Genomic DNA, 23,037 nt, shown 5'->3' on the forward strand with positions numbered 1-23,037 from the left:
TAATTTACATTATAGGTAAACCTCAACTATGAGAGACAAAATTAGAAAAAGAAAATCCAGAAAATCACTAAATTCCTCAAAGACTTTATATTTAAATTATGATGGAAAATAAGTATTTGGTAAATAACAAAAGTTTAACTCGATACATGGTTATATACCCTTTGTTGGGAGTGACAGCAGTCAAATGTTTTCTGTAAGTCTTCACAAGTTTTTTACAAACCGTTGCTTTTTTTGTCCCATTCTTCCATGCAGATTCAATTAAATTCAATTTTATTTGTATAGCCCAAATTCACAACAACAGTCGTCTCGATGGGCTTCGTATCGGTAATTGAAAAAGTGGAACATAAACTCAAAAGGATCATGAATACATAGAATTCAATAGGAAAATACTAAATTGAACTAAACTAAACTAAACTGGACATCCCTGCCCTTAGACCCCCCTTCGCGCTAAGGAAAAACCCCTTTAAAAAAAAACGGATTCCGGAAAAAACGAAGAAAACTCAGGGGTGCCCACATGAAAGGAGGGATCCTCCCCCAGGACGGACAGGTGATTTACCAGAACTCTTAGAGAAGAATTAACTTATCTAACTCAACAACTACGTATTTAAAGTCCAGCAGATGAGCTTCATCCATATGGAGTTAGGGGGACGGCTGGGGGTGCGAGTCGAGCCAGAGACAGGATCCACAGCCGGGTGTAGGAGCAGAAGCAGAGATGAGGTACACGGTCAGGTACAAGAGCACGGAAGAGAGCACTGGAATCTTGAAGCACTCCCACTCACCCAGAGAGGGGAGGGAAAGAGGGAGAGTACATGAATCGCACTGCACCAAACAGAGGTTAACTAACGTTTTCATCCACGTTTTTTTCTATTTTCTATTTGACACAAAGGGCAGAATTTTCTAACTATGATAGTCAAAGAGCCACACCACGCACTGACCTGCCAAGACTTACACACACACGTACACACACACACCCACACACACACAGTCAAAGCCATATTATTTCCCAAAACACACTCCTCTCTTTACAAAACAACAGCACTGGATTAAATGGCGCAGTTTCCGTTATTGGTGTTTTTTTCTGCATTTAACGTTAAAACATACCAGTAAAACATGATTGCTGGTGTGTGTTTTACAAAGGCAGCCAGCGCACAACTCAGTTGGTTGTGATTTTTATTTATATATTTCTATTATTTATTATTATTGACTTATTATTGATTTATTATTAATTATTAATAATAAGATTCTTATTATAATTATTTACTTGTTATTGAAATATTGTTGGGCGTTTCTATTTTATTTTTTTTATTTTTTATTTTTTTTTAACTTGTCCTGTCCAACAGCTGGGCAGGCAGATGAGAACTAAGGGCCTCTTGTGTTGGACATATTTTACTTTAACAACAGGGGTTGTTAATCTTCAGACAAACCAAAGGTAAGTCTGAATAAACCCCTTTTGTAATTGAGGCCAAACTTTTTTAATTTCAATCATGTTTGAAAATCTTTGGTGTTGGATGGGACGGAAAAGGAAAGAAGGGAAGAAGAGAGAGGGATGTTAGAGAGGGGGGGGGGGGGGGGTAGGAGGGTGATAATAGGAGGGGGGGGATAAGACCATGAAGCAGCAAAGAGCAGCAAGTTTACTGGTTGTTTATCATTACGGTAAGGTTCAAATGTAGTACAAAAATGGCGGGGCCAGTCCACACAAACACTCAAATGTTATCAACATACCTGCTAGCTGCAAAAATGTCCACATGTCAACATGTACACAAAACTGATAGTGTTCACACACGCATACTTATGCCTTTAAACCAACTAGTGTGAAATCTTTCATTCATTCAATCATGCAAACTATAAGTGCAAAGGTGAGCTAACACCTGTGCTCAGGTGAGTGTTCATGTTCTTCTAAAATGGATGGTGGAATGTGAAAAGAAGGAGGGAGAGTGCCCAGCCACCCCCACACCAAGACCCCCGCCGCATCAGCAGCGGCAGCCGGAACCCCCCAACGCCACACGGCAGTAGGCAGGGAACAACCGCCCCCGGGCAACCAAATCCTCCACCCAGGCCAGGGCCAGCAGGACCGCCGTGAGGCCCCCAGAGAGCAGGGAGGCATGGGGGCAAAGAGAGCGCCGCCCCAACCCAACCAGGAGAGCAGCCCCCCGGCCGCGCCGGAAGAGCCCAACGCAGGCCGCCACCCGAGAAGGGCACCCACAGCCCCAGACGAGCACCCCATCACCACCCAGGAGTTCTGGGCATCCCCCCGCCCCAACCCCAGGTACGAGCCAGGACCCCCCAAGGGAGACCCGCTGCGCACTCCAGGCAGCCACCCACCCGGCCCACGGATGGTCCAGGGAGGAGCAAGGCAGGGGCCAGCCGCCCTCGCCCAAGAGGGGAGATCCCCGGGGAAAAAAGGGGGCCAACAAGGGGTGTTGTAAACATGGCCCGACCAGGCTCGGGCACAGTTGGAAATTTGGCGGGGCCCAGCGCTCAGGGGCAAGGACCAGAACCCACCCCCAGGGACACGGATACCCCCGGCTCAGGTGTAATGCGAACCCACACCCCCGCGCGGAGAGAGCACCGCCAGGCCCAGGAAACTGGCACCCAGGGGACACGGCCGCCGTTACCAAGGGCCCTGCACCCCCCACCAGGGAAGGGGTAGGGGACAGATGGTCCTAGGTCCCACCCTCCTGGCAAAGTGCGTGTATGTGTGTTTGTGAGGGTGTGTGTGTGCATGTGTGTGTGTTTATGTTGGAATGTATATTTTGAGGGGGGAGGGGTGTGTGTACTAAGGGGGGTGCAGTTAAAATTGGCGGGTAGGACACTGAGGGGACATCTCCTGGTTACTCACAGTGATGTCCCCTCACCCTCCCCACCAAGGTGCCCTAAATGTCTAAGGTGCAGTTAAAATTGGCGGGTAGGGTGCTAGGAGGGCATCTGCTGCTTGCTGGCAGTGATGTCCAAGCACCCCCCCTACCAAGGGCCCTACATGTCTAAGGTGCAAATAAAACCGAAAGAGGGGGGGCCCACTCCATACGGCGACCATGGGAGGGGGACCAATGCCAAGTAGCTCCCCCCCCAAGGCGCATCGCAGGCTAAACCCCCCACCCCTTCACCCTAATATGAGGTTATATGAGGAAGGGTGTAGGTTGGGGACAGCTGGTAGACTGTCCCCCGGTGGTCAAACGGCCCCCCAGCCCCCCCAGCATAGGGGCCAAGTCCCCCCAGCCCAGGGACCCCATCCCGGAGGCGCCGACACCCCAGGCCCTCGTTGGGCTTTTCTAAATAATTAAAATTACATGTCTCGGAGGTCTAAACTTTCTAAATGTTTAGAAATTATTTTTAAAACTTCTTTGTAATATTTTTTTTTATTTTTAAGCAGTCCTGCAACTATGCATTTTTCATTAAAGTTTGAGCTTTTCAGGCTGACAAATGTATATCTATCTATCTATCTATCTATCTATCTATCTATCTATCTATCTATCTATCTATCTATCTATCTATCTATCTATCTATCTATCTATCTATCTATCTATCTATCTATCTATCTATCTATCTATCTATCTATCTATCTATCTATCTATCTATCTATCTATCTATCTATCTATCTATCTATCTATCGGCAGCAGCATCTGGACGTCCTGCTGCAGCTGTTGTTAGTTTTTTTGCAAGAAATTATACAGTTACAGTACAAAAGCACACATCTATATTGTTAATGAAAACAACCTGTTTCTCCTTTATTTGCTAGTAAAGTTAAAAAAGGGCGTTTTTTGCCGCCATCGAGATAATTTAAGCGACAGACAACAATCCAGACCAGCTGGTGGCGCTAAAGCACCATGACGCTGTTAGCCAAACAAAGAAGAAGAACAGCACGAGGCGCTAGCAGCCAATGAGTTATATCACTAGAGGAGACACACCCGCTTTAGAAGCCTGGCCGACGGTGGCGGAGCGCGACGCCATCTTGGTGAGGTCAACGACGCCCACGTGACAATGATTTCTATTGCTTTTAGTGGTGTCTAAGTAGCTTTTATAGACTATATATATTTTTACATTTATATATATTTATATATATATATATATATATATATATATATATATATATATATATATATATATATATATATATATATATATATATATATATATATATACATATATATGTATGTATATATATATATATATATCTTCTTTCTCTTTCGGCTTTTCCCATCAGGGGTCGCCACAGCGAATCATCCTTTTCCACCTCACTCTATCATGGACATCTTCTACCCTAACATTAGCCAACTTCATGTCCTCTGTTAAGACATCCATGTATCTCCTCTTTGGCCGTCCTCTTGCCCTCCTGCCAGGCAGCTCCATCTCCAACATCCTTCTACCAATATATCCACTATCCCTCCTCTGAACATGTCCAAACCATCTCAGTCTGGCTTCTCTGACTTTGTCGCTGACACAGGCAACATGAGCCGTCCCTCTGATGTACTCGTTCCTTATCCTGTCTAACCTGGTCACTCCTAAGGAGAACCTCAACATCTTCATCTCTGCTACCTCCATCTCAGCCTCTTGTCTCTGTCTCACTGCTACCGTCTCTAACCCATAGAGCAGAGCTGGTCTCACCACTGTCTTGTACACCTTTCCTTTGAGTCTTGCTGGCACTCTTCTGTCACACAACACTCCTGACACTTTCCTCCAACCGCTCCAACCTGCCTGCACTCGCCTCTTCACCTCTTTTCCACAATCCCCATCACACTGAACTGTTGACCCCAAGTACTTAAACTCCTGCACCTTCTTCACCTCAGCCCCCTGTAACCTAACGCTTCTACCTTGATCCTTCTCGTTCAGACACATGTATTCTGTCTTACTACGACTGACCTTCATGCCTCTTCTTTCCAGAGCAAACCTCCACCTCTCTAGCTGTTCCTCCACCTGCTCTCTACTCTCACTGCAAATTACAATGTCATCCGCAAACATCATTGTCCAGGGAGATTCCTGTCTTACCTCGTCTGTCAGCCTGTCCATCAGCATAGCAAACAAAAAAGGACTCAAAGCTGATCCTTGGTGTAGTCCCACCTCCACCTTGAACTCCTCTGTCTGACCTACAGCACATCTCATCACCGTCATACTTCTCTCATACATGTCCTGAACTACTCTGACATACTTCTCTGCCACTCCAGACGACCTCATACAGTACCACAGCTCCTCCCTCGGCACCCTGTCATACGCCTTCTCTAAATCTACGAACACACAATGCAGCTCCTTCTGACCATCTCTGTACTTTTCCATCAACATTCTCAAAGCAAAAATGGCATCAGTGGTGCTCTTACGGGGCATGAAACCATACTGCTGCTCACAAATCTCCACCTTCTTCCTAAGCCTGGCTTCCACTACTCTTTCCCACAGCTTCATTGTGTGGCTCATCAACTTTATTCCTCTATAGTTGCTGCAGTTCTGCGTGTCACCCTTGTTCTTAAAGATCGGGACCAGAACGCTTCTCCTCCATTCCTCAGGCATCTTCTCACTCTCTAAAATCCTATTGAACAACCTTGTTAGAAATTCCACTGCTGTCTCTCCTAGGCACTTCCATACCTCCACAGGTACGTCATCAGGACCAACGGCCTTTCCGCTCTTCATCCTTTTCAGAGCCTTCCTAACCTCATCCTTTCCAATCTCTGCTACTTCCTGCTCCACAACAACCACATCTTCCTCCCTTCTTTCCCTGTCATTTTCCTCGTTCATCAGCTCCTCAAAATACTCCTTCCATCTTTTCTGTACACTCTCTTGGGTTGTTAGCACCTTTCCATCTCTGTCCTTAATCACCCTTATCTGTTGCACGTCCTTCCCATCTCTGTCTCTCTGTCTGGCTAGCCTGTACAAGTCCTTCTCTCCTTCCTTTGTGTCTAACCTGTCATATAGCTCATCGTAAGCTTTCTGTTTGGCCTTTGCCACCTCTCTCTTCACTTTACGCTGCGCTTCCTTGTACTCCTGTCTACCTTCCTCAGTCCTTTCTACATCCCACTTCCTTTTAGCCAACCTCTTCCTCTGGACGCATTTCTGTACTTCCTCATTCCACCACCAAGTCTCTTTACCGTCTTTCCTCTTTCCAGATGACACACCTAGCACCTTCCTACCTGTTTCCCTGATAATCTCTGCTGTAGTTTCCCAGTCCTCTGTAAGCTCATCCTGACCACCCAGGACCTGCCTCAACTTCTGCCTAAATTCCTCACATATATAATAATATATGTGAGGAATTTCTCACATAATATATAATTCCTCATATATATATATATATATATGAGGAATTATATATATATATATATATATATATATATATATATATATATATATATATATATATATATATATATAAGGAATTATATATATATATATATATATATATATATATATATATATATATATATATATATATATATATATATATATATAAGGAATTATATATATATATATATATATATATATATATATATATATATATATATATATATATATATATGTAAATATATATATATATATATATATATATATATATATATATATATATATATATATATATATATATATATATATATATATATATATATAATATATATATATATATATATATATATATATATATATATATATAATATATATATATAGATACATCATTTGTTGTTGTTAAAGAAGAGAAACAGGCAGCCTTAAAAGCTCAAACTTTAATGAAAATGCATTGTTGCAGGACTTCTTTCAAATAAAAAAATTATTACAAAGAATTTTTAAAAATAAGTTCTAAACATTTAGAAGTTCTAGACCTCTTTGACATGTAATTTAAATTATTTAGAAAAACCCAACAATAAGTCAATAATAATAATAATAATAAATCAATAGTGAGTCAATACAAACAATAAATAATAACAATAAATAAATAATAAGTCAATAAATAATAAAAAAAATAAATCTATTAATAATAATAATCATACAAAAATAAATATTCAAAAGAAGTCCAAAAGTGAACAACAGATTCACCCTAAAAACAACAACAACAACAACAAAGAAAAACAATAGATTTATACTGATCCCTGTGAGTGATCAATCTGTGTAACACAGATGTTATGGTGTCGGGTTTCGTGCAAACAGTCTGGCCTCTCATCAAAATGTGTTTCCACAAAATGCTTTGAACATATCCAGACTGTATTACTAGTTGGTACCACAGTGATCCATCTGGGTCAGCTCTTTTGATAGCTAACATCCACTTTTTCCTTAAGTCTGAATCCATTGGAAACCTGCAAGAAAAGTTCAGTCACTGAGTCAGAAATGTATAAATCTATATTACTATAATAGTCTAGTATGCTGTATACAGGTTTAGCAAAATAAAATGTACTTTTATGTCGACAGCAAATTATACGAACATCATGCAGCATGTTGATAATAGCCCTGGAGCATCATGCATGAAAACATGTGTATGATTAATTAAGCCTATGCAGCATTAAAAGAAAAAAATTATAGTACTTACCTGTGAAATGATATACCTTCCTACTTCATGGACTCAGTTCTCTGATTTTGGCAGTTGAAACCCGCAAAATTAACTGGTATTATGCAAAAAATGTGTTCACATGCATGCACTGCAGTAGTAACTTGACCTCACCAAGATGGCGGTGCTCTCCTCCCATGAGGAACCACGTGATGTCTCCTCTAGTGATATAACTCATTGCTAGAAGCGTTAGCTCGTGAGCAGGCTAGCAGCGTTAGCTTGTGTTGAGAGGACGGCGGTGTCTTTTTGGGACGTTTGTGAGGTTTTTGGATAGAAAGGACGATACATGGTTCGTGTGGGAACTCTCAGCATTTTCCAAAGTGTCGTAAATGAGTGAAGAAGTGTTGAACGGAAAGACAACGTGGATTGCTGTGATTGGGAAACTAGCAGATGATCGATCGGAGCTGCAGTGAAGAGGACGGCGGTGTTTGTGGGAGTTGGAGCTGAAGATCGGAGCAGGAACCATGTCTTCCCTTCAGTCTCTGAGAGAGTTGATCAGCCAGCGACTAGCTGCTGCTGCTGAAGAAATCTGCAGACTCTGTGAAGGAACCATCGTCCAGTACGAGCAGGAGCTCTGTCGTCAGCGCAGACTGCTGGATGTCATCTGGAAACCACAGATTCAGCTCCACAGCATAGGTATGTTCACTTCTACAAAGAAAGAGAGAAGTAGGGCTGAAACGATTCCTCGAGTTACTCGATTACAAAAAGAATCGATAGCTGCAGCCCTAGCCCCAAGTTCATGCTTTTCTTTTTGGTGACCTGCCTGTCACTCAGTGGCGGTTCTACACAAATTTACTCCACGGGCGAGTAACCCCCCCCACGCACATATAAATATTTGATGACATCCTTTTGTGTTCCCCGTCTTCTTTTGGCCATTTTACACAAAAAATACATGAATTTTATAAACTCGTGTTACAGGGGAGTCTAACTCGGTCACACAGGGGGCCTAAATCCAAAACACGCTTTTAGGTTTTGGCCCGAAGAAGATAAACATTTGTTGAACACACTAAAGCTAAACTTTAACACCTATAAAACTGAACTTCTTGAAAATAAATATGAATAAAAACAGACAGGAATATTACCCCAGAATAAATCAAGTTAAACCTTAACGTATTATCTTGTGGCGACCTGGGGGTTAGCCCGCAAATGGCCACTAAGTCCGCATTTACACTGCATGGTTCAAGTGAGTCTCATGTGGCACAGATCGGATATGACCGGTGAACGTGTAAGCAGGACAAAAGCGCATGGATTCTGTTTTTCTCAGATCGGATACAGGCCTCACTCATATGTGGAAATAAATCGGATACAAATCGGATACGTGCATTTGCGTGTGCCATGTAAGCATACAAATCAGATATTCCCCAGTAAATGCGAGGACACCACCAACTAAGATCACATGACTTATTAAGGTGCTTTTGTGCGCTGATTTTGCTGTCAGCGTGTTACCTTTCAGCCTCAGGCTTCAGACCATAGTCGGAAACTGCTGCTATTTCCGTTCCGGTCCCGGTCGGGACACCGTTGCTCTGGAACAGACTAGAAGCCGTTTATTTCTTTGCACGGATCAAACTGTTCGTACAGCACAACGTTTGCAAACACTTCCTCGTTCAAAACTCAGAGAGAGCTCATAATAATTTTTAGAACAATTTATAAATGGAACCTGTATAAAACATTTAAAATCGAATTTTAATTAAATATTGACATATTTAATTACACTTTTGATTATTTAATTCCAATTTTAAAGAATTAATGACACGTTTATTTAATAATTTAATGGTGTATGTATTTATTGTTTCAATTAGTCTCTTCTGGCCCTCCAGATTCCTTAGGCATATCGGTGCTTGACAAAACCCAACAGTCCTGGAAACGTATAAAAGGCTCCTTGTTGTGTTTGTGTCCCTGCAGTCCTCCCCCAGCATTGGATGACTGAAGAGGATCTCTGTAACCAGCAGAGGAACTTCAGAGTGGAACATGAGGAACCAGAACCTCCACAAACTGAAGAGGAACCAGGGGAACTCTGCATCAGTCAGGATGAAGATCATCTTGATCTGAAACAGGAGACTGATACCTTGATGGAGATTCCTACTTATGAGGAAGATGAGAACAGTGAAGCAGATTTAAACAATCAGCAGAGCTTTAATGAAACTGATAGTCATGATGAAGAAGGAAACCAACATGAAGAATCATCATTAACTACAGATGAAGAGACAGACCCACAGAACAGAGATCAGAGGAAGAGGAGAGACAGAAGTCATGTCCAAAGTGTGGACAGCTCTCACATGTCAGCAGGTCAGTGTGACTCTGATCTTCATCTCCACACTATCGGCATGTTCACTTCAACAACGGTTCTATCTTGAGCTTCAAGCTCTCCAAACATGCAGTCCATCAACAGCGTGTCCTGGAAGAGTCTCTTCTGTCCCTTCCAGTTGAAAAGACAGAAGACATTGTTGGTCAGTGCAGCCGACAACATTCTTCAAATCATATGATCGTAGCTAGTCCCTCCAGCTAACGACAAACGGGAAACCTTAACAGATCAAAGAGAACATTTTTAGCAGATAAAAAAGTACAATCTGTTTGTCGTCTGTGGTTCTAAGTTTGTAGTTCAGTTCTTTTCAGCAGATTTCTCTGTCAAACCCAAAATCCCATCTAAACCTCTTTGATGTCTCCAATTCCAGACATTCAGACAGATTCTATTTCCAAAACTACATTTCAAGCTAAAACCCAAAGACAGGGTCCTGCTCATGGATCTGCAGACAGAAAAGATTCAAACCTGAATACATCAGTGAAAAACTGCTTAGTGTCAGAATTGTTCTCTATCTTTTTCTGGACTGATTCTTCCTCCAGTGCAGCTTCATCTTCGTCAAACTGCTCCTCATTGGTGGGTGGAAACACAACAGGGAGGTTTTTCTGTGTCCAGTCCAGCTCCATGAATGTTCAGGCTGTTTAATGTCAGTGATTTCAGTTTAGAGAAACTGCATCTCTGCTGAGATTTGCTTCACTTCCATAAGTACAACATCAGCGGGCATCTGTCTGTGGAATGACATTTCATACTCAGTTTCACTGGAGATTAAGAGTCTGGAACCTTTAACACTAAAATAACCATTTGATCCAGTTTCTTCCTGACCAAAACCCAACAAGAGCCACAAAGTTTCACTTCATTGTTTAGCAAAACACTATTTCTGTTTTTCTGGTTATTATTATTTATAAAATGAAGCTTTTAAATATTTACAAAAAATGAAATATGACAGTGTTATTAGAACTGTCATGTAATCACATGACAGTTCATACCATGGTCCGGGTGAATACTCGATTCTGAATGGCTGCTGGGTGTGCATTAAAAAGTGATAATGTCTAAAAAAGAAGTTCCGGTCACATAGTTTAAATATTCTGTATCACTGTGCCGGCTTCTTTAAAAAAAACTTTTGATTCATCATCTGGGCAAAAATAAGCGGTTAGAGGTGAACTTTCTCTCTGAACTGATGATTTATTTTACTTACCGTGACAATCAGCATAGATATTTATCGCTTTATATTACTGAATCTTGACTGCAGCGGTGGTGCGGCTCATTGTCACATTACCGGCATATTCGGCCCAAACCAGTAATCGACTCCAGTCATCCTTTTGTTGGTTACTGTAGGTACGGATGAACCGAGTGATCTCCTGGTTCAGGCGTTCCACTTGCAGTTGGACTGTGGATGCTAGCCAGAGGTGAGACTCACTTTGATGCCCAGACCCTTGAACATTTCCACATTTTGACAGCTGTTTCTTGAACTGTGGGCAGCTTAGGCAGAGGGATCAACTTGCATGACTCGGAAAAGAAATCAACAACAATGAGGATATAGGTGTTACCTCTTGAACGGGGTCAGTCAGTGCTAAAATCCACTACAATGTGTGACCAGGGGCGCTGAGGTATGGGCAGTGGATGCAGGAGGCCGGTCAAGGCGACCTAGCCATTTGGCAGGCTCCATATCTGGTCACGTACTGGACTATGTCAGCCTGCAGCGTGGGCCACCAGAAAGAGTTTGCAGTTAATTCTTGTGCGCTTGCCTCACCTGGATCTCCAGCTGCAGGCAAGTCCGTACACAAGGTTTACAGAGACCAAAGGACATGACCAGATATTCAGTGTCCAGTGACGGTTGAAAAGGTGGTTTTCCATTCATCCCCTGGTCGACTGTGGAAGACGTTGTAGGTACTCCTCAAATCCAGCTTCGTAAAGAAGCAAGCTGTGCGAAGCTGCTCCAGAGCTTCAGGAATCAGAGGCAGGGGATAACTGTATTTAACAGTCACACCAGTAAGGCTGCGGTAGTCAATACATGGCCTCAGTCCACCATCTTTCTTTTTTAAAAAGAAAAGCCGCCAGAGGTTGGAGATGTAGATGGTCAGATGGAGCCCTTTGCCAACTCCTCTCGGATTTAGGCCTGCATGGCCTCAGACTCGGGGAACACCTGTCCTCGGGTGGGCATAGCTCTGGGAAGAAGGTCGATGGTGCAGTCGTAGGACCATTATAGTGGGAGCTGTGTGGCACGCTGCTTATTTAAGGCCTCTCGCAGGTCCTAGTATTGAGCAGTAAAACCTTCCACCTCCCCTGTCATGCTGATCTCAGCGAAGGTGGTGGCTGCTATCGACCTCAATGGAGCACAGCTTTCCGACTTTCTTGCGGTCTGAAGGCAGTGTAGCATTGAGCAGAAGTATGGACGGCTCTGTGCTCTAACCAGTTTACGGTTGGGTCGTGCCTCTTCAGTCAAGGCAGACCGAGGATGACGGGACAACCAGGGGACTCAATGGTGAAGAGACTCACGATGGTGATCTGGTGCAGTTCTGCGGAGAGTTCCACATAAAAAGCCATACTCAGCAAGCTAATTGTCCAATATGTGCGCGCTTCCAGACTCTGGAAGCGCAGCAGAGTGGCTGCTGTCTGTCGCCCCTGCTTGATCCCGTAAAGCTGTTCACTAGCGTCACCAGGAGGTTAAACACCTCCCAAAGCTGGTGTGTGGGTGTAGCATATGAGTGGAAGGGTAATGAACCTCCAGTCCAGAGCGCAGCTATTCACTCTCGTGCTGCTTCTGTCAGGAGGGAGCACACCAGCAACACTTAAGCTATAATTTTACTGTTATTTATTGTGTCTGTTTGTGCGTGTTTTGCTGCCGGACACCTGAATTTCTCACTTGGGAGATTAATAAAGTTCTGTCTGTCTCTCTCTCTCTCATCTCTGTCCTCGCGTCTGCATTAGCCATATGTTGCCATGCTTACTGTCCGTCACCTAATAGCGTCTCGGAGGAAACTCACGGCAAACATTAGTTCTGCCTCGGCTAAAAGTTGATGCATGGACGGAGGTTAGCCCCGCCTATAGCCACTAAGACTCTGTGTTGAATTCTTCATCACTAAGAGAGCTGTGAAGATCGTGTGTGTTCATAATAGATGGGTTTAAATGCCGGAGATGGAGCAATCTGATTCTCTGTCTACTCTCTCTAAGACTGTTTGAGGGCGTGTGAAGTAAGGGGGAAGGAGAGTCAATGCAGCTAGTTGATCAGCAGCTCGGCTCTCTTTTACCTTCTACGAGTGACAAAGCAGCTGGGTTGTTACAATGCATGTGCGGGGGAAAAAAGAAAAAACGTGCATAGTTTTGTTGTGTATCCGTGAAGTTTACAGTAATCTCTGCATCTCAGATTTATCTCTGTAATTCAATTGAAGTTTGCAAACACATTTCCGCACATTCTTAGCAGTATTGGATAAATGACTTTTAAAGAGCAATTGATTACTTTAGTTACTGGATGAAATTACTGGCATCCTTCTGTCTCAGAGACGGTGGACACTGCACCTGAGTCTTTAGTTTATCAGGCAACAGTGCCGTCCTTTCCTCACACAGGATCTCTCTCTTCTTCTCAACCTGCCAGGCGCCGGTTATGATGTTGGCTAGAGAGGTCGGAAGTTGCTGTTTTGAGATCTGCTGGGTTGATGTTACATGACTTTAAATTTCTCTCCTGCAAACATCCTTGTAGGGCAGGACAGGTTGTCCGGTTGGCCACGTTCCAGTGGCGAGCTCGCAATAGAGGATTTCCTTGCACGTCGTCCAACCTGCGTACATGTCCGAGGCAGCGCAGGCGCCTCTGGGAGAAACGTCATTGCAGTGCAGGTTCAATAGCTATTAGGTGACGGTGCGCATGTAATGCAGATGGGAGGACCTCCCAGCTCCTTACGCTCTCCTGTGTGGGGGGAACACTTTGGCTTTGTTGTCGGCATCCATGAAGGGAAAAGACAATTGGATAAGTCGAATGCTGCATGTTGTAATTGTTACACAAAGATAGCGTATGCTAAAACTGTGACGGTGTGGGATTTTTGAACACCGCGGTGATGAACCAGCAGGGGGCGCGATCTCGTGGTTCACCGCAGCCCCCCAAAAAAAAAAAAAAAAAAAAAACACAGAATCCCCCAGCGACCACATCGGAAATAAATACAAATACAACGTACCATTCTTTTTTACAAATAACAGTAAGAACTAACTGCTACCTATCTAACTAATGAACTATGTAGGTATTGTAGAATGACTGTGTGTATGTGTGAGCATGCTGCGTGTGTAGGACTAGAAGGAAGGAGCGCACACAAGTGTGTTGGGGGTGCGTGTTGATTCAGTAAATTTGTCGTATTTCCTCGAGAGATTGAAACTTCTGTTGTAGAATGAGGATGTGTGTGTGTTTCTAAAACCGCACAAGTGTGTGTGTGAGAAGAGGGAGCCTGGTGCCATGTGCAGCTCTAAGAGGCAGTGACAGCCACGCGCAGCGCAACTCATGGCGCAGGGAGTGAAGGAGAAGAGTGATAAAAGGTTTGCCCCAGAAACCCTTGAAGTCTGAACACAGGACGAGCAAAAAAAGTAAATTATCAGCAAAGATGAATGTGTTTAATGTGTTTATTATAGTTCCAATCACGCACCATATGCAGAACTTTAAAAAAAAAAGAGTGCGGTGATGCAGTTATTGTCACACCCCTAGCGTATGCCAAAGTATTTTTTTTTTCAGGCCAGTATTAAGTATCCAAAGTTTTTGGTTCCTGGCAGATAAGAGCCCTATGAAACTCTGAATCGAACCGAATTGAGATATTAGCATATCGTTACACCCCTACAATCAAGATTCCCTTGTAAAAAACACAAAATAAAAACATAAAGGCTACACAAGGCCAATCAGGTTTTTTTTTTTGCACCACTTCAGTGATTTCAACACATGAACATGAGAAAACAGACTATTAGCATACATACGTGTTATAGTTGGAAACTGTAAATCTGGGCCCCTCTTGGGTTTTAGGAAAAATTCTGTCTTCGTAATTGAACCGGTCCTTTCTGCACAATTGAGCAGCGGTCTGGGCCGTCTTCAAGAATAAAATATTGATGAACAGATTGACTGCTACTCACTGGGTGCTGAATGTCATCCTAGCATTTTACTGTCTATTTAAGGGAGAGCAACGGGCAAGGTTGGTCTCCCTTCTCCCCCACTTTATCAATGGTGACAGCACTGCTGGCGCTGCTAGCTGGTTCTTGTTGTTCATGTCGACCTTCATCAGCAACGTTATCTGTTCATTGAAATGTCAAAAATTCAGTCACTTTTGGAAGTGTGGCAACAAATTTCCTTTTTTGTCCTTGCCATTATCTTTTCCCAAAGCGTTTCATCTTCGCGCTGTTAGTCTCTGCACTCTGTGCATTGAAGGCAAACATGATCGTCTGTCTGATGGAACAGTCCATTAGTGTATAAGGGCAGGGGGATACACAACACTATCATGTGAGGAGGCTTATGTTATATCAGTGATTTGGGTTTTTATGAAAAAGTGTAAGAAATCTTTTGGTAGGTGTCCAACTCAGGGGGCCCAGGGTGTTTGGGGCCCCAAGTGACCGTCTACCTCTGCCTAATGCTATGTCTGCCTCTGCTCTGTTGAGTGTGAGAAGTTCTTCTGATCATGAAATGCTCCAGCTATCAGAAGCTCACAAAACATTTGCAGCATTGATCTACAAACATTTTTACAGTTTGAATTCAGTAGACCTTTGACTTTAAGCACAATTCCAAAGGAGATGTTAAAATAAAATTGTTTTTTGTTAAACATATTCTGTCATTTGTAATTTTTGTTAAAGAAAGTAACAGGAGGGGAAAAAAGCTATTAAAATCAAAAATCAAACTTAGAATTGGCTATATCGCCCAGCTCTAAATTATTAATGAATTGATTTATCCAACCAGATTGACGGATTTCTTAGGCAAATTGTTAGTTCGTAGCATCATTAGCATCGTAGCATTAGCGTCTAACAACAGCATTGTCTCCAAATAAACACTTTTTTTTACATCCTCAATCTACAACACAGTGTGGTGACCTGGGGGTTAGTCCTGCTTTAAGCCCTTAAGACTAATGGGAAGAGGGGAATCGCGGGTGTAAATTTCCTCACCACAACTGAGGGACCTGTGAGCAGAAGTAAGGTCCATGCTGTTTGGCAGGTGTGGGAGTGTTCAAATAAATGGATTGGCGCACTGCTAACTCCTCCCCCAGTGAGACTGAAGCCAGTTGCATAGTCTGTGGGTCAGGATAATCAGTGACGGGCCCATAGTGTTTGTAACAACATGCGGCTTGTATACAGGTGCATTTTGACGTAACTTCCTTAAAGGAAGTAGGTGCGACTTGTAATCAGGTGCGCTCTATAACCCGGAAATTACGGTAATCCGTAAAAAACAAATAACCCTCTTTGGGTTCTTTACGGCAAAATCAGGAAAAATATAATAACAGCATTTTAGATTTTAGAAAATCAATAATGACCAAGTAAATCTCTGTGTGTTGTTCACAGAAATAAAGCTTCTGTTGCCCATGCACAATCTCACGTAAATGTTCAACTACAGTTGTAAGAGCAGAATTTTTCAAATGACTCCGCATTTGCAGTCTCTTAAGGTTTTTCTGTTCTTTCCTTATAATCCAATTTTGGAGGTTCCAAGAGGCTAACCTAGTAGACACCACTGTTTGTTTTTTCTAGTCAACTACCTAGGTCAGGGGTGGCGAACACGCACATCTCGAGCCTCTTTGTGCCTATCATATTTTCCATATACCGTCATTTCATAATTTTTTCCCACTCAAACCAGCACAGGGTATTAAAAATAAATCTTTCTCTTTCGGCTTTTCCCATGAAGGGTCGCCACAACGAATCATCCTTTTCCACCTCACCTGTTGTTTGTCACGTGTTGTGCGTGTGTGTGTGTATTTTTGTTGCGTTACACAATTGTCGTGTCGTTTTGTGCTTTGGGCGACTTTTGACCTCATTTTTTGGTGTTTTGATGCGTTTTTTTGACATTTTGGACCTTTTTGAGTCTTCGACCCTCGTAGCAGTTACAATATGGTCCTTGCACTCTGTGACTGCTGCGGGCCATAATAATGCAAAAAACAACAATACCAGAGTCTCTCTCTGGTATTGTTCAGGGGGCCGGGTCTTATGGGTGTGGCCAACGGGCCGTAGATTCGGGACCCCTGCTCTTTCTTTTACTCACCAAACAGGACAAAATGCTCCCAACTGGCGGGTTTTAATCTCAGACCCTTCAAAATAAAAGTCCATCACGATACTCATTCTTGTATCGAGACAAAGTTCTATCCCGATATATTTAATTATTTTATTGCCCAGCCGTATGTTCTGCTTTACCTGTTTCAAAGCACAAAGCAATATTTGACATCCCACAAACAAAATATATGATGTGATTCCTGGCTTGTAGCATAGGATCCCCTATGGGGAGACAGGATTACCAGGCCCAGGAAGATGATGCCCAACGGACACAATTTCCACCTCTTAGCAGCTGTAGTTTCCCCTCCCAAGAGACTGAGTAGGGGACAGAAGATCAATGGTCACCACCCTCCTTGTATAATGTGTGTGTGTCTATAGTGTGTTGGTGTGTAGTTAACATTGATGGGTATTTTTTTTTTAAACCTAAGAGTTATTATGATCGGGTGTTTAACCTAAGAAGTTATTTTATTTTTTGTATTCAATTTTTAAATTGTGCAGTGATTATAAAGTATCAAAGGGCCTCTTCTTGTATTTCTGCAGTCCTTCCCCAGCATTGGGTGACTCAAGAGGAGGATTTCTGCAACCAGCAGAGGAACTTCAGAGTGGAACAGGAAGAACCAGAACCTCTACCGTCTGAAAAGGAGAGACAACAACTTCCACAGATTAAAGAGGAGCCAGAAGAACTCTACATCAGTCAGGATGAAGAGCAGCTTGATCTGAAACAGGAGACCTTGATGGACATTCCTACTTATGAGGAAGATGAGAACAGTGAAGCAGATCTAAACAATCAGCAGAGCTTTAATGTAACTGATAGTCAGGATGAAGAAGGAAACCATCATGAAGAACCAACATCAACTACAGATGAAGAGACGGACCCACAGAACAGAGATCAGAGGAAGAGGAGAGACAGAAGTCATGTCCAAAGTGTGGACAGCTCTCGCATGTTAGAAAGTCAGTGTGACTCTGATTGTAATAAAAAATCAAACCACGATGAATTGGTTGAGAAACACAAACCTCCAAACGAGAAGATACTTTCCTCTATGAAGTCTGATAAAAGATGCTATGTTTGTAAAGAATGTGGTAAGAGCTTTTGTTTCTTGTCTATGTTCAGAATTCACGTAAGAAGTCACACAGGAGAGAAGCTATTTGTATGTAAAGAATGTGGTAGAAGTTTTAGTCAAAAAGGTAATCTTAAAAGACACATGAGAACTCACACAGGAGAGAAGCCTTTTTCTTGTAAAGAATGTGATAAACGTTTTAATGATATATCTAATCTCAAAGCACACATGAGAAATTTCACAGAAAATCCTTTTTTTTGTAAAAAATGTGACAGACGTTTTTGTAACGTGTCTCAGTTCAGATATCACATAAGAATTCATACAGGTGAGAAGCGATTTTTATGTAAAGAATGTGGTAGAAGTTTTAGTCAAAAAGGTAATATCGAAAGACACATGAGAACTCACACAGGAGAGAAGCCTTTTTCTTGTAAAGAGTGTGATAAAAGTTTCAATGATGTATCTAATCTCAGAACACACATGAAAAAACACACAGGAGAAAGGCCTTTTTCTTGTATAAAATGTGATAAAAGTTTTAACCGCATATATCACCTCCAAAGACACATTAGAACTCACACATGAGCAAAGCCTTTTACTTGGAAAACAGTGTAATAAAGTATATATTGTAGACTCTAAAACCAGGAAAAGTTTGAGCAGAGACCTTGTGCAGTAAAAGACATTCAGGGTTTTCGCAAGAAAAGGTAAAGATCCGGAAAAAGTACAATTTTTCTTCCATAGAGATCGAAACTAGTATTTTACACAAATTCATGACATTTTGATTAAAATATTTTAGACAGGGTTTTATTTGTATGGTAAATACCGTGTAGTTGTATAACTTTTATGTACCTTCTTTGAAAGCCCAAATTATTTTACAGTTACATTCCCATCCACCCACACACACACACATTTACACACTGGTGGCATCTGTGATGTTTCACACTGGCACCAACCTATAACCACCAGGATCAATATAGGGTTCAGTTTTGTCCAATGACACTTTGACACATGGACGGGTAAAGTGGTAATTCAACCTGCGATGTTCTGATCAGAGGTCAACTCCTCTACCTCGCAGCACAGCTGATGACTTAAGTTTCTGTATCCCAGAAAATGTGAATATTTTAATATGTGTTTTAAATCTTCAAAACTCATGGGATCAAACCTTAATGTACTTGTTAACTCCAAAGCTTTCATTACATGAACACAGATTCACAGACTGTTGGCCTCCATAACACATTGACGCAGTCATTCAGTTAAAAGGAGACACTAGTTAGTATTGAACACATAACAATGAACAGTTTTCTGAAGTCTGACATGAACCAAAAACATCCTTTTTTCATGGGTTTGATACTATATTCAATTTTTTTACGACTGATCTTTTTATTCATCTTTTCGTCACAGTTAACAAAACTGAAGATAAAAAGAACCAATACATTTCAATATATGTCTTAAAATGATACATAATTTGAATTAAACAGCTTGCACTGACAAAAATGTTAAAATCTTTCACAAAATGAATTCTTTTAAATGTACCTGTTAATAGAAATGGGTTGTTTTGTATTATTAGTTAAGACTTGAATGTTTTCATTGTGGTTGTAATTTGTGCTGAGATGATTGCATGTTGTTTATGTGTGTTACCATGACAACACAAGACAGATTTCATACGTCTTTAAATCTAACTTTTATGTGTTTAGTGATTAATTAGTGAGAATTAGTGAGACTAGTGAAAAATGTATTCAGACACACCTTTGGTTTGTCTAAGGATTAATAACCCCTCTTGTTAAAATAAAATATGTCCAACACAAGAGGCCCTCAGTTCTCATCTGCCTGCCCAGCTGTTGGACAGGACAAGTTAGAAAAAAGAAAAAAAAGAAGTGTGGAGTCTTTCTCAAAGTGTGGGTTTCTGTGAATATGATGCACTGTATTCATTCCAATGCATATTTGTATAAAAATCATAAAATGACTTTAGTAGAATCAAATGTTAACATTTTTAGACTAAATGGAGACTGAAGCATTTTTCTGTTTTTAAATCTATGGAAAATATCCCATTAAAAATCACATGTACCGTATTTTCACGACAAGGCACATTTAAAAGTCTTAACCCTTGTGCTATCCTAGGCACTTTAACATTGGGCGTTGGGTCATCTAGACCCACTAGACAGTGCACTGAACCTTTTTTCATCAATGATTTGTGAACCTCACTGGTGTTCATGGAAGTTAGTTTTAGGTTGGATATTCGACAGACATTCAGCGCGTATCTCCAGGGAGGTCTCTTGGGGACCATAAACAAATTAACCCTTGTGCTATCTTAGATGACCTCACCCTTACATTGACGTGTTCTCCCTACCATGACAAAGGTGGATAAAGGTGAAAAGATTTCAGATAAGTGGCATCTCTTGACACGTTCATAATTTCCAAACCAAGACTGCATCATCTCCTGATTGTTTGAATTGCTCCAAGAAAAGCAGCAGAAATTGCCCAGAAGGTAAGAGCGGGTCCCTCCCAGATGCCCCGATCAGTTGCCTTTTAATCAGGAGCGAGCTCATAATGCAGTTTCACAACACACCAAACAAAGTGTGAGACAGAGCGCATGTTTCTATCCCCCTTTCAGCAATTATGCTGCTGTGTGAAGCACAAACGCTTCATTTAACACAGCCAGCAGCTTTGTTCAACAACTGCAATCTCTGCCATCCGAGATCAGACTTATTAGCGGCATTAACAGGCCGAACGGCCTTGTTAACATTTTGGAAATGAGTCCAGCCTCCAGCACTCATCATTATCCAGGTTGTCTGTTGTTTTCCAACCTCGGTGCAACAACTGTGCAGACTTTCAGCGGCCTGATTGGACCGCCGCCTCTACCACAAAGGAGCCAAGATTCCCACCTTTGTCTCTGATCTGCACAAAGCAAACCATGGACACCAGTGAAGATCACAAATCATTGAAGAAAAGAGGTTCAGTGCACTGTCTAGTGGGTCTAGATGACCCAACTCCCAACGTTAAAGTGCCTAGGATAGCACAAGGGTTACCAAGCGCATGAGATGGAGAAGATTTTAGATCAAACCCAAAACTAAATGCTTTGCAAAAATAAATTACTATAAAATATTTCCTCATGTTGTGTCTAAATAATCGATTTATTTTGCAATGTTTTAATGGGAAAAGTTTTGCAATCATAGATGCTCAATATTTTATTAGAAATATGTTTTGCAGTAAAGGTTCTTTTTTTTAATACCCTCCAAACCATGTGACCTCATGATTGGAAATAAATAACAAACATACACCATACACACATTTTATAAAACGTTTATATAAATTTTTATACAAAAACTCCTGCAATTCGCAAGTTCATTCTGTCCAGTTTTTTCAATAGCTCCCAAAACACGTCACCAACCTATGTCAAATTGTTTTACTGGCATCCCAGCATTAGACACACCAATTTGTTTCGTAATCGTACATAATACAACATTTATATGAATTTTTATATACAAATTCCAGAGGTTTGCTTATAAATTTGGTCATTTTTTTCAATAGCTCCCAAACCACCTGACCCAAAGAAATGTAGTAGTAGTGACCACCCAACATCAGACACACCACATGGTTTTGTAAATCAAAGATGAAAAAAAATTTGTATTAATTTTTATATCAAAATTCCAGAGGTTTGCATATGAAAGATGGTCAATTATTTCAATAGCTCCACAACCACCTGACCCAAAGATATGAAATCTCTGCCGAATCTTAATTTTGCAGTAGGTTTTATCTCTTTGGGTCACATGGTTTGTGAGCTATTGAAAAAATATATAATTCATATGCAAACCAAATTTTAATAAGAAAATGCATGTAAATTTAACACGTCAATATAAGGGTGGGGTCATCCAAAGTAGCACAAGGGTTAAAGGCACTGTATGAGTCCAACAGAGGACTCTTTAAAATGTTGGCACATGTATTCGCCATTGGAAATTTTAATGTTGCAGAAGACAGGAAGTGAAGGCGTGGCAGAGGACTCATGCCAGCAGGAGGAACACGTGGCACACCTGCAGCAAACATCAACACCTCCTCCAAGGTCACGGGGCTGTCATCTTCTAAAAGTAGATTAAAAAAAATGACAATAAAAACCACCTAAAAAACCTATTAAAAGAGCCTACATCATGCAGAATCAACTTTTTTGAGCGTTTAAGTGTATTATAATTCCCCACAAAAAACAATCCAAAGTGAAATCTCGATTTCTGAGTATTTTTCCAAAAATCTGAGCAGCTGCCCCTCCCAATCCATAAAAACCAGTGGGTTCTCACACCACAAAGTCAAAAAGTAAAAAAAACAATACACACAATCTTTTTCTCTCTGGAACTAGTGGGGATTGGCAAAGCGCTTTCCTGTAAATGAACAATATTCACATTCATCTTTGGAATTGTTTGGATGTTTGTTTTCGTGGGTGAAATGCTGGCTAGCTGCCTTGGCAGATTCTAGGTTTACGTCATGAATGTTCATCACCCACACAAAGAGAAAGTTGGAGCCTCAGATATCAAGTTGTCCTCCTTCCTGAGAGCTCCCAAAAATAATTTAGATTAAAAAAAATGTGTTCTCTAAGTTTAATACATTATCCATATATTATATGGACAAAGCTTACTCTGCAAGTCTCAGAAAAGCTTGATATAAGCCTTTATAACACCAAAACCTTTAATAATTTGTGTGTATAAAAGAAGACGAGCAATTTGCGTTACATTCACATTCAAGGAGATGGTCTGCCCGGTAACTCCTGACTATGTCTTCCTGAGCCCCTAATGTTGCTTCCCTGTTGACTCAGTACTGGCTTGAAAAGATTTTCCATCTGTGCAGAATACAGCTTCACATCCGAATGACAGAGAGCAGGAGTCAGGACTATCGGATGCTGCTTAAGAGTTGCGAGGAACTGCAGACTTTCAAGTCCAACCATAAATCTAAAATACAAATATAATCTGCAGTTACAGTGC

General features: G+C 41.5%; 1 protein-coding gene and 1 long non-coding RNA gene across 4 annotated transcripts in view; one reads left to right on the forward strand and one right to left on the reverse strand.

Moving 5' to 3' along the window:
- The first annotated feature begins 6,697 nt into the window (after positions 1-6,697).
- Positions 6,698-19,878, forward strand: LOC144988118 (uncharacterized). The gene is made up of 3 exons (XR_013651926.1): positions 6,698-8,149; positions 9,416-9,799; positions 17,562-19,878. It is a non-coding gene; the product is annotated as an uncharacterized LOC144988118 (long non-coding RNA).
- LOC110016671 (NLR family CARD domain-containing protein 3-like) overlaps positions 18,856-23,037 on the reverse strand; it is a 42,319-nt gene continuing 38,137 nt past the window's right edge. The window contains exons 12-13 of one of the 3 annotated variants that reach the window (XM_078935050.1): positions 22,789-23,004; positions 18,856-22,149 (exon numbers count right to left, since the gene is read on the reverse strand). The gene's annotated coding sequence lies outside the window, so the exon portion shown is untranslated. Of the gene's footprint in view, positions 23,005-23,037 lie in introns of all 3 variants that reach the window. The other 2 variants (XM_078935054.1, XM_078935043.1) reach the window with 2 other exon arrangements.

This window comes from Oryzias latipes, chromosome 2 (assembly GCF_053564925.1).
Source record: "Oryzias latipes strain Hd-rR chromosome 2, Olatipes_Hd-rR_3.1".
Taxonomy (NCBI): domain Eukaryota; kingdom Metazoa; phylum Chordata; class Actinopteri; order Beloniformes; family Adrianichthyidae; genus Oryzias; species Oryzias latipes.